The sequence below is a fragment of the Gorilla gorilla genome, chromosome 7 (genome assembly GCF_029281585.2).
Source record: "Gorilla gorilla gorilla isolate KB3781 chromosome 7, NHGRI_mGorGor1-v2.1_pri, whole genome shotgun sequence".
NCBI lineage: Eukaryota > Metazoa > Chordata > Mammalia > Primates > Hominidae > Gorilla > Gorilla gorilla.
The window spans coordinates 62,997,625-63,010,224 of NC_073231.2; the positions used below are offsets into that span (position 1 = coordinate 62,997,625).

The 12,600-nt window shown below is 40.0% G+C and overlaps 1 pseudogene; it reads right to left on the reverse strand.

Moving 5' to 3' along the window:
* Positions 1-11,895: 11,895 nt before the first annotated feature.
* Positions 11,896-12,232, reverse strand: LOC101128962 (large ribosomal subunit protein eL30-like; annotated as a pseudogene).
* Between the last annotated feature and the right edge of the window lie 368 nt (positions 12,233-12,600).

Consider the following 12,600-nt stretch of genomic DNA (forward strand, 5'->3'; position numbering starts at 1 on the left):
TGATACTGGGAAGAATAACTAAAGAATACAACAGGGATAAATTTTTATAGAAAAGAGTAAAAAAGATTGACTGGAGCTTTTTCTCAAAGATAAAAATATACCTTATGTTTATAATTGTGATGACAATCTGCTTCTTAGGATGAACAAAGAAGGAACTAAGTGTTGATTGCTTTTATTGGCATTATTACCCCATAACTACCGACCATATTCTTCACTTGCCATTTGCCTTACAAAAAATGATCTTAAAAAGAGGTGATACGGTTTGGCTCTGTGTACTTATCCAAATCCCATCTCAAATTGTAATCCCCACGTGTTGAGGAAGGAACCTGGTGGGAAGGGATTGGATCATGGGGGCAGTCTCCCCCATACTGTTCTCATGATAGTGAGTGAGTTCTCATGAGATCTGATCTTTTAAAAGTGTTTGGCAGTTCCTCACTAGCTCTCTCTCTCTCCTGCCACCATGTAAGACGTGCCTTGCTTCCCCTTCACCTCCTGGTATGACTGTACATTTCCTGAGGCCTCCAACCATGTGGAACTGTGAATCAATTAAACCTCTTCTCTTTATAAATTAGTCTCAGGTAGTTCTTTATAGCAGTGCAAAAATGGACTAATACAAGAGGCAAGTCTGCCAAAACATTCCAAGCTTCATGAATTTTCCCCATGGTTTATCTTAATCCTTTGTTTTTCAAACCTTTCTCTTGTCAAGCAGCATTCTTCTGCTCTTGTTCAGTCATTTGCCCATCTTCATTGAGTATCAGCCAATTCTCCAGAATCACTTTATCAACTTCATAAAGATCCCACATCTTCTGAAAAAGCTTATAATACCACTGCACCAGCAATTTACATGTGTTTGCATTATATTTTCATATATAATTACAGTTTGTGAGATACTGGTGAAGATGTAGCTAGAGTTATCAAGGATAGATGCCCATATTAAGTGGAATGACATGTGAATGGGGACTGGTTTTTCAAGTGGTCAGTTCTTTAGTCCTTTAATAAATATTTTCTGATATAACTAAAAAACATTTGTTGGTACAGTCTTTAAAAAACTGTGGTGCATGGAACAATAGATGCTGCAGACTACTAGAAGGGGAAGAGAAGAAAGGGGGTGTGGGCTTAAAAACTACACTTTGGGTACTGTGCTCACTACCTGGGTGCAACATAGCCATGTAACAAATCTGTACATGTTCGTCCTGTATCTAAAATAAAAGTTGGCATTTGAAAAATTAATTAATTTAAACAAAAACTGGAGCAACTTGAATAATGATTGCTCAGATAATGAGGCCACTCTATGCTAGGTGATATGTTGTTCTAGTGGATTAATATGGAAATGGACACCTGCCATCTTTGCAGGCAGAAAAAATAGGCTTAAAATCCCACCCACCCGTGGTGGCTATTCTTTGCCTACAACACCTCTCCTACCCTCCTGTAGTAACAGACCTGCACCCCTGATTATAGGGGTTGGTACGTTACTGTCCTGGTTCAGTCATTATGCCCTTATCCTTTGAAGTCGGTTATTGGCTCATCCTTCTCCCATAAGTGAAAGCTCCACTTCTACAGGAGCCATTTCTCCGCTGGCCTGTTGACCAGTAGTTGTCTATCCAGACTGAGTTCAGCCCCAGCTGCCTGAAACCTAAGCTGGTAGTCACAGCTTCAAAAGTTATTTAGTAATATCTCCTCTGCCTTGTGAACCAAAAAGTATCTGAGACAAGTCTCAATCAACTTAGAAAGTTTTATTTTGCCAAGGTTAACGACACACCCATGACACAGCCTCAGGAGGTCCTGACAAAATATGTCCAAGGTGTTCCAGGTACAGCTTGCTTTTATGCATTTTACAGAGACATAATACATCAATCAGTATATGTAAGATTTATATTGATTCGATCCAGAAGGGCAGGGCAACTCAAAATGGGTTGGGGGGCTTCTAGGTCATGGGTAGATTTTAAAATCTGATTGGCAATTGGTTAAAAGAGTTATTATCAGTAGAAAAGAATGTCTGGGTTAAGATAAGCCGTTGTGGAGACTGAGGGTTTATAATGCAGATGAAGCCTCCTGGGAGCAGTCTTCAGAGAGAATAAATGATAAATGTTTCTTATCAAACTTAAGGTCTGTGTTGATCTTAATGCTGAAGGAGTATAATGAGGTATGTCCAACCTCCTCCTTCATCATGGTCTGAACTAGGTTTTCAAGTTAACTCTGAAATATCCTTGGTTGAGAGGAGGGATCCATTCACATGGCTGGGGAGCTGTAGAATCTTATTTTTGGCTTACAGTCTTAAGGGTTGGCTATCTATGGGTTTCATCTTATTACTCAGCTTTATCTACTGCTTGGCAGGCATAGCAATTGTAGCTATTTGACATCTTGATGACTATCTCTGTCCTGTGCTTTTATCAAAAGAGAATGAACAGTGGCCTTCCCAAGGAAAAGGAAATGGGGATGTGTCTCAAAGATGGAAACTAGAGGCTCAAATACTCCAGCTCCCTTTCACTTGATGTTAAAGGGAAAAAGCAAAAACATTGGCCTTGTTGGTGCCCAGAAAATGATACCCTACGTAGAGGCCTAAGAAGCAGCCTCAAAAGCAAAGTCTCTGACCTTCTCCTGCCCTCCCTTCCCTCGTCTCTCATTCTCCCCTGAGGCAAGCCATAGAAAATGGAATCCCTCTTCCCAAAGCTTGGTCATAAAAAGTAGAACGCCTTTCCCCCAAAGCCAGCCATAAACCCAAAAATATTACTCTAATCCCTACCTCCTTGCCCTTCTGTGTGATAGCTGGCCATAAAGAAATTAAGACCCTTATTCCAGAAAGGTCCTGCCCCATACCAGAGAGGAAGGAATGCTTCACAGAAAGGCCAAGAAGAATCTGAACAGACAGGCCTTTCTGGGTTTCCCCCCTCAGCCTATTAGCATTAGACCCTAGGCTTTTTGTCCAATCACCTTTCCACAGGCCTCTCTATACTTTATTGAACTTAAACATAAATAGATCAGTTCCCCTGTATCTTTTGGCCACTCATCCCGAAGGCTCCCATGTCACATAAAACTATAATCAAATAAACTTGTGCTTCTCTCTTGTTAACTCATTCTTGTTATAGGGGTGTTGGGCATGACCCTTATGATGGGGAGGAAAGGGATTGCCCACTTTCTGCCCCTTCAGGTCCCATCCCTCAATTTGGAATGATCTGAATCATTTAGGCTGCAATTGCTATGCTGCCCCAAGGGGATTTCATAGTGTTTAATAAAATTTATAGTGTAACTGCCCAACAGGTTCACCTTGACTGCTGCCTAGACAGATCCATTTTATCCAGACAGGGGGATTGCAATAGAGAAAGAGTTATTCATGCAGAGCCAGCTGTGTGGCAGATTCATGTTGTATTACTACTAAAATCAATCTCCCGAAGCATTCTGGCATCAGAGTTTTTAAGGATAATTTGGTGAATGAGGGCCAGTGAGTCAGGAGTGCTGACTGGTCAGATCAGAAACAAAATCATCAGGAGTCAAAGCTGTCCTCTTGCACTGAGTCAGTTCCTGGGTGGGGGCCACAAGATCAGATGAGACAGTTTATCGATCTGAGTGGTGTCAGCTGATCTAACAAACACAGGGTCTGCAATATATCTCAAGCACTGATATTAGGTTTTACAATAGTGATGTTATCCCCAGGAACAATTTGGGGAGGGTCAGAATCTTGTAGCCTCTAGCTGTATGACCTCTATACCATAATTTCTAATCTTTCAGCTAATTTGTTAGTCCTACAAAGGCAGTCTAGTGCCCAGGCAAGAAGGGGTTTTGTTTTGGAAAGGGTTGTTATCATCTTTGTTTTAAACTATAAACTATAAACTAAGTTCTTCCCAAAGTTAGTTCAGCCTATGCCCAGAAATGAACAAGGATAGCTCAGAGGATAGAAGCAAAATGGAGTTGGTTACGTCAGATCTATTTCACTGTCTTAGTTATAATTTGGCAAAGGTGGTTTCAAAGGAGTCTCTTGGTTTGAATTGAGCTCCTGCACTAGACACAACAGACCAAACCAAAATGGAGTCACTCATGCTGAAGTTTTCAACTGAAACTAAGCTGTTTATCTGTCCTTCTGAAAAATCAGGAGAAAGTTAACAGCAAAATCCCCCAAACAGGCCAGTTTTAGTCAGCATGATAAGGAAGTCCCCTCTGCTTTAACCTTCACAAGGAAAATAACTTTGCAATGACCAATCTCCTTTTTGTGTTCTGTTTCTGCTTTCTTCAGCCCTTTTATCTCTATAAAGCAGCCTTCACTGCTTGGCTCATTGGAACACTCTATCTTATAGAATGAGGTATTGCCCAGTTATAGAATTGCAAATAAAAGCCAATCAAGATGTATAAACTAGATGGGCATGGTGGCTTATGCCTGTAAACTTAGCACTTTGGGAAGCTGAGGTGGATGGAGATGGATCACTTGAGCCCAGGAGTCTGAGACCAGTCTGCGCAACATGGTGAGGCCCCATCTCTACAAAAAATATAAAAATTAGCCATGTATGGTGTCATGCTCCTGTAGTCCCAGCTACTTGGGAAGCTGAAGTGGGAGGATTCCTTGAGCCCAGGAAATCAAGGCTTCAGTGAGCTGTGATTGTGCCACTGCATTCCACTCTTCACAATAGAGAGACAATCTATTTCAAAAAAAAAAAAAAGAAGAAGAAGAAGAAGAAAGAAAGAAAAGAAAAGAAAGAGAAAGGGAGAGAAAAAGAGAAAGGGAAAGAGAAAGGGAAGGAAATGGAAAGGGAAACACAGGGAAGGGAAGGGAAGGGAAAAAGAAAGCAAAAAGGAAAGAAAGAAAGAGAAGGAAGGAAGGAAAGAAAGAGAGAAAGGGAAAGAAAGAGAAAGAGAAAGAAAGAAGAAACAAAGAAACAAAGAAAAGAGAGAGAAAGAGAGAAACAAAGAAAGAAAGAAGAGAAAAAGAGAAACAAAGAAAGAAAGAGAAAGAAATGAAGGAGGGAAGGAAGAAAGAGGAAAAAAGAAAAGAAAAGAAAAAAGAGAAGGAGGGAGGGAGGGAATGAGGGAGAAAGGAAGGGAGGAAGAAAGGAAGGAAGCAAGGAAGGAAGGGAGGGAGGGAGAGAGGGAGGGAGGGAGGGAAGGAAGGAGAAAGAAATAAAAAAAGATTTTAAAGCTAAATTTGTTCTAATTTTGTCATTTGACAATAGAGAAATGATTTCTACTGAAGTGAAGAAATGAATCTGAGGCTAAAGTCTAGATTTGCTTAGTGATATAAGATGTGCAGTTGACTTTTGATTAATCCAGTCATACAAACATTCTGTAAGTGCTGGGAGTGTTTTGTACCAAGTCCTTTCATGTAGTGAGGAGGTGGACACCTAAACAGAGTCTCCAAAGTCAGGTGCAGGTGGGGTATGAGAGTTTAAATCGTGGCTTCCTCACAAGAATGGCAGAGACAAGCTACTTTCCCCCAGGAGTCCTCAGCCTGGGCAGTGATAGTATCAGCCGGCCAGCCCTTGGGGTTCTGGGAAACCCCCATTTATAGCTGTGTGGGCTTCTGCCTTATATCTAACTGCTATGTAATTTTTTACCTTTTGCCCTTAAATTAAGTTTGTAACTTCTTCTAACTGTACCTGTCCATTAGTCACATTGCTGTTCCTTTGTGATAACATGTCTGGTGGTTTAGACCACAGTTGGAAAAAGACTTTCAGATGATTAGGTCTGAAGTCAGGGATTTTTGCAGAAGTTCCCCTTCGTTCTGGCTCTTTAGGCCACATGCTAGAGATGATTTCTATAGTCAGTCTATTAGAAATTCACAAGCACACAAGGAATGGGTTTCTTCATTCTTTTCCTTTCAGAAAGGCAGATATTTATTGAATAAGCCAGCTGGCTCCACCGACCCTCACTGTATTAACCCTGATGGCACTATAAAATGCAATTTACAGAATAAGTCAGTTCATGTGACCAGCAAGTTCAGAAAACATCTGGATGGGTCTGACACAAATCATAGTAACACAGTCACCTCTTTCCAGCACTGCTTTCAGAAGTTCTCTCTCAGACTGGAGGCTTGCCAAGAGTTGTGAGTCCAATTTTCCACCTTGACGTATTACAAATTATCATGGTTGATACTGAAAATTATTACAGTTTTTGGCTGTATGCCAATGTAATTTCCTAGGAATTGAACAAAATGGTTCTTACAGCATTAAAAGGCCTATATTTTTTTTTCTGTGGGTAAAAACAGCCAAATTACTCCTCCCAGCCCTCATTGTACGGAACTCATACTATTGGCATTGTGACCCCAGTTAATTCGTAAAAGCAGCACCATTTCATTTTTACCACCGTATTTCAGAACATGATTCTGTCAAATGATGTCCCCCATGCATGGAGCCTCAAACATCTGAGAGTAATTCAAAAGCTATTGGGCCCTAAACACTGAAGTTGCATCTATAAACTAAGATATTGAAAACTTAAATAAGCGCCCATTTTGGGAGGATGTATCCCCTAATAGGCTAGGATTGTGTATAAGTGTCCCAGATAATTCAGTCACTATTAATCAGGAAATAATGAATATAAAATAGCCAGTCCTCATAAAGACTCACACCTTGAGAGAGACGTATTTGTGTGCTTCAATTGAACAGTGGAGGTTTGAGATGCACATGAAAGTGTATCTTGCTTACATGATACTGAATTGCTGGTAGAATATTGCTAGGGTTTACCTCTCCCTTCGACTCCACTTACAAGAGCAAATGACTTGCCTTGCTAAGAGTTAAGGCAAAGAATGTGAAACACATAAACAAAAATAAAGTTCAGAAGGGAACTTGATAAAAGGAAGTGATGAAACTCAGGAAATTCAAAGATGGAGGCACGTGGAGTCAGGAACGTTCAGCAAGTAAATGAGCGACAGGCAAATTTAAACAACTCCCATTGAAAGGGAATTCTTGGAGGAGTCAAATATCACCTTAACAAAAAAGCACTGTGGGAATTCAATTAAATCACAAGATGATTTTGGAAATTAAAGTAAAAGAATTTTCAGATTTAGGAGTGCAATCATCAAACTCCAAGGAGAATATCCTCTGCACCCTACATCATGACCAGGCAGAGGTAAAGTCTTCTCTAAATACAAAGCAAAGGCCGAGTGTGGTGGCTCATGCCCATAATCCCAGCACTTTAGGAACCTGAGGCAGGTGGATCCCAGAAGTCTAGGAGTTCAAGATGAGCCTGGGTAACACAGTGGAATCTCATCTCTGCAAAATATACAAAAATTAACTGGGTATGGTGGTGCACACCTGCAGTCCCAGCTACTTGGGAGGCTGAGGTGGGAGGATCGCTTGAGCCCAGGAGGCAGAAGTAGCAGTGAGTGATGATCATGCCACTGCATTCCAGCCTGGACAACAGAGTGAGACTGTCTCAAAAATAAATAAATAAATACATAAATACAGACCAAAAATTACAAAGAGTTGAGAATCATAATGGAAAAGAAAGATGCTCAAAGGGGAGAGTCTGGAGACTTAACAGGGAAAAATACAAATTTCAGGTGGTAAAAAAAACAAGTGATGAAGAAGAGTAATGATCAAATAATAGAAACAAAGATCTCATTTGAAGATTAAAAGAATCCCTTAAATCAAGAAAGAGAGAAGAAATGAGACACACATCTGAGCATATTCTCATAAAATCCTCATATTCCAAAGAGCAAGAATCATTCCAAAAAATGGTTTAAACCCAGGAATGCCTGGAGACTGGATTTTTTTTTTATTAAAACAACCACACACTGAATACTCAAGAATGTGCTGGTATTGTTGGTACCTGTTGGTTGTCTTTGGAGTACAAAATCAGATCTCAAGAATGGTTTGGAAGAACCAGAAGGGCATTTAAAAAACCTAAGAAAGGCAAAAGTGGGCTTCTTGTGCCCGGTGGATTGCCCCTCCATGAGGGCAGGGCCTTCAGCACTGGGCACGTCTGTGAGGATTCTGGGGGCTCTGGGATGCTACATATCCTGCTGTGAGGTGACTGCCTCATTTCCTCCTTATGTGGCCAGCTCTGCAGAAAAGTGCTCATGTCTTTTTCCACTTAGGAAACTTCCTATCCCATCATGGTATTCACTGGGATTTTCCAGACATTGATCACCATCCTAACATGACACACACAATTAAAAATAAAGTCTTCCAAGCTTCCAATCAGAAAGAATGTTATTACAAAGACAAAGAATTAGACTTATTTCAGATTCTCATCTTAAACTCTAGAAGCTAGACAATGAAGTAGAATATATAGACTAATGGGGAAAAATAATAACACAATTCCAAGGATCCTATACCCAGCTGGGATGAACAAAAAAAAATATTGCAGGTATGGAAGAATTAGGGATTATACCACTGTATTGGTTAGAGTTCTTAGCTGCAGATAACAGAGTCTACTCTGGCTAGTTTAAACAGAAAGTTCTAGCGATAGCTGACAGAATCACTGGGAGCTCCAGAGAAATGGATAATAGCATTAGCTCCTGAGAAAAATCCTCTGACCCACACTAAAAAAATGGACCTAATAGGGCCCCCGCAGGGACATACTGCTTCTACCTTGATCAGGAACTGCTGCTCCCACAGCCAGCCACAGAAGAATTCAATGTTCCTGCTACCTTGCTTTTACCAAAGGGTCCCATTTCCTCACATGCTCAGCCACCATCTCACATTGCTCCTTCTTTGTTTCAAGTCTTGCAGAGGTACGATGGCCTGTGTGGTGGACAGGAGCCTAAGATGACAGTGTAAGATTTCTCACTCTAATCCTAGGAGTGTGAGTATGATAAAATATCAAACCCATGATTCTATTACCTGACAGAGGGGATTTTTCAGATGTTATTAAGGTTACTCATAAGTTGCATTTGAGTTATTCAAAAGGAAGATGATCTGAGCAGTTTCAAACAAATCACATGAGCCCATTAAAAGCAGAGAGTTTTCTCTGGCTGGTAACATGAGGGCAAGTCAGAGATTTCAAGCAAGAGAAGGATTCAACACACTATTGCTGCTTTGGAGATGGAAGAGGTGACATGAGGAGGAATGCAGGCAGCCTCCAGGAGTAGAGTAGCCTTGCCTAACAGATCAAGCCAACAAGAAAGCAGGGACCTCAGTCCTATCATCTTGAGGAAGTGGTTCCTGCCAACAATGATGATCTGAATGAACATAGAAGCAGGTTATTCTGTAGACCCTCCAGACAAGAGCAGAGCCTGGCTCTAAAACCTTGATTTGGGCCTTGTAGGACCCTGAGCAGAGAACCCCATCAAGACCTCCCAGCCTTCTGACTTGCGGAATCCATGAGATAGTAAATGAGTATTGTCTTAATCCACTACATTTGTGGCCATTTGTTACGCATCCTGAAAAAGTAATTAATCTCAGTAAAACAGGTCACATGTGGAGCCTTAGCTGCACAAAAGCCTGGGAAATGTAATCTTTACCTTCTAGCATCTATTGTGAAGAAGGGATGCCAAAAGGAGAAAGGAGTGTGTGGTGAGTGAGGAAATCTGTGGCAAGTGTAACAATCACCCACGTACCTGTTTAAAATATAAAGAAAAGAGAAAATCAGGAGAAGAAACAGCATCTAAGGGGGCCCATGGAAGCCTCCCAGTATCCTGCACAAGCCAGCATCATGTGGGAAGCATCAAAATCTTTGAGGGCCACTAGAGGAGCATAGACAGGCAGAGAGGGACAGCGTGGTCAGTGAGGATAACACAGAACGCGTGGGCCTGGCACCTGACAACCTGGTAGAACCATGGGCATTGACAGTAGATGCCCTTCTATACACACAAGGTCCAGATGAGACAAGAGCCATCTCAGCAGAGACCATGCGGACAGAGAATGATCAGGACCAGACACCCTCTCCCCTGGGTCACATGTGTTCAGCTCTCTGGAACTAACCAGGGGATAAGAGGGGGTAAATCAGAATGACTAAATTATTTACATGAATTTTTAATTGGAAGTGATCTGAGTTTATCCTGAATTAGCAAAATTAAATTTTCCATTATTAAATGTAAATGAGGACTTCAAGAGTTAAGTTTAATCCAGATATGCAAAAATAAAGTTTAATTTTTGCATACCTGAATTTTATGAGTATAAAATTTTTATCACTATACAATGATATGCAAACTCTTTTTAGGCATTTCCTAGTATTTTACCATCTACCTAAAATGAGGAATGAACTAAAAGAGTATAATTGGATTGTAACACTAAGGATAAATGCTTGAGGGGATGGATACCCCATTTTCCAGGATGTAATTATTACACATTGCCTGCCTGTATGAAAACACCTCATGTGCTCCATAAATACCTATTATATACCCACAAAAATTAAAAAATATATATTTTAAAATAAAATTAAAGCAAAAAACAACAAAATAAAAAGAATAATGTAATACTCAAAATCATAATTGTGAATCTATTCTTTAAATTAACATAATTGGCAAATAAATGGTGGAATTCAAAAATCAAAGAATGACTTAAGTAGTTTGCAAAGACCTTGAACTCCTTGGTTGCTTTCTTAGGGCTCTGAGGCCACTTGGTTTTTTTATTCGTTTTTAATATGTTTGTTTCATGGGGAAATAACATAGTAAAAACGAGTCATTTGTTGTCCACTTACTCTATTCTAGACTATGTGTTGTTTTATTTAATCCCTGTGACAAACCTGGTCAGGGAGATATTGCCACCCAAATTTAAAACTGAGCCTCGGAAAGGTTATCTGCCCAAGGTCAAGCAGAACTGATTCTAAAAGCCCATGGTCTTTCCATCACACAGCACTTCCATTGCTTCCATTGGAACATAATTCCTTTTGATTTAATTCAATTATGATAGGACATTTCCCAAATTATTTGTTCCAATGAGAAGGAAATCGAATTTTTATCCCCAAGCGTCCATAGTATTTCAATATCTCAGAGGCTCCTCCATGGCTTGGTCACCAGTTGATTCTGGCTAAGCCATCTCCACTCCCTGGGCCTCCTATTCTTCACCTGCCGAATGAGGATGCTGGATTCTAATACCCCACTGCTGCTCTGATACTCTAGAATTCTAAGACCCCCAAGAGTCTTTGAGAGGCTTCATATTACCAAGAAAATGGTTCCAACCATATGAACTATTGGCTTATCATGGCCAGTGTCAGGGAGCCTTGATGTTTACCTGGCCACTTACCTATTCCCTGCTCTTCTGCAGTTGCCAATCTTCAAAAAGCTAAAGAGTGAATGTGTAGATATAATAGAAAGCAGACTTGTTCTGTATTATTCCAGAAATCAGAATTAAGATAAATGAGTGGAAGTTATCAGAAAACAGACTTCAACTCATCATGAGAAAATACACTCTGTACACTACTAAAAATATTATCAATTACGTACTTCATATTACTTTGGACCTATTCCTGTGCTAATCACATTTGTATATATTTATTCCTTATAACCAACCAATAAATCAGATGCTATCCTTATTTTTAATATAAGGAGATGGAGGCTCAGAGAGGTCAATTTACTTGCCCCAAATTATGTAGCTGAGTGGCAAAACTAGAATTCAGTAGTATCTTAAAAACTTTAAAAAACTTTGATCTAGACCACTGTGCTCTATTGCCTCTATAAAACCATCCAAAAATATCTAGGATTGACTGGGATTCTTAAATCTGCTCCTTGATGTTGTTCATTAGGTAGCAGAAAATTTCTGCTACCTAATGAATTTCTGATATCTAATGATATCAGAATCATCTAGATCAATGACAGCCACTGTGCATAATCTGTAGTATTTTTCTCATTCTACATTATATCTAGAATGAAACCATGGAGGAGACTGCAGCCCTAAGTAGCAAGCTCCCAAACCCAGAACAATTCAAATACAGATAATGAGAGCTGTTTCACTCGCGTCCGTGTGAAGAGACCACCAAACAGGCTTTGTGTGAGCAATAAAGTTTTATTAAAGAAAAATTTTGCATGGTTTATTTCTCACCAGCCTATTTTGGCATGCTTCTAATGATATCAGAATCATCTAGATCAATGACAGCCACTGTGCATAATCCGTAGTATTTTTCTCATGCCATGCCCAATTCAATACTGTTTTCACTATAGTGATGGACATTAGTTTTGGCCAACATTGCATAGTTCTCTATTTTGGATTTCCTCAAAGCTGGCCAATTGTTAGTGGGGATGACTAATTTTGCTTTGCCATGTCTGATCATCTTCAGAGTGTGCTTGTACCCCAGTACGTACTTTCCATTTTTCATAACCAGAGTTGATCAACTCCAGAGACTTTGTTATCTTCTTTGTGGCCACCATCTTCCTACCTTAGGTACAAGATGGCCCCCTAACCAAGAGCAGCCAGTAATACAGCTGGAAAGTGAGAAAGACACCAATAACTCTTGAGATATTATTATTTCCTATCCACTATTTTCCCTCTGGAATCTGACTAAATTTAAGTTAGACTTTCACACTTTAGCCTCTCTAACTTATTTACTGTATATCTTTTCGTCTTCCTATTCTGCATCCTGAATTTCTTCCGATTTAACTTTCAGGCCATCAATTCTCTCTTCAGTTGTGTTGAATTGGCTATTAAACCCATCCACTCGTCCACTGAGTTTTACATTTTGACTATTGTATTTTTTAACTTCTGGAAGTACTATTTAGTAATTTTTGAAATCTAACTA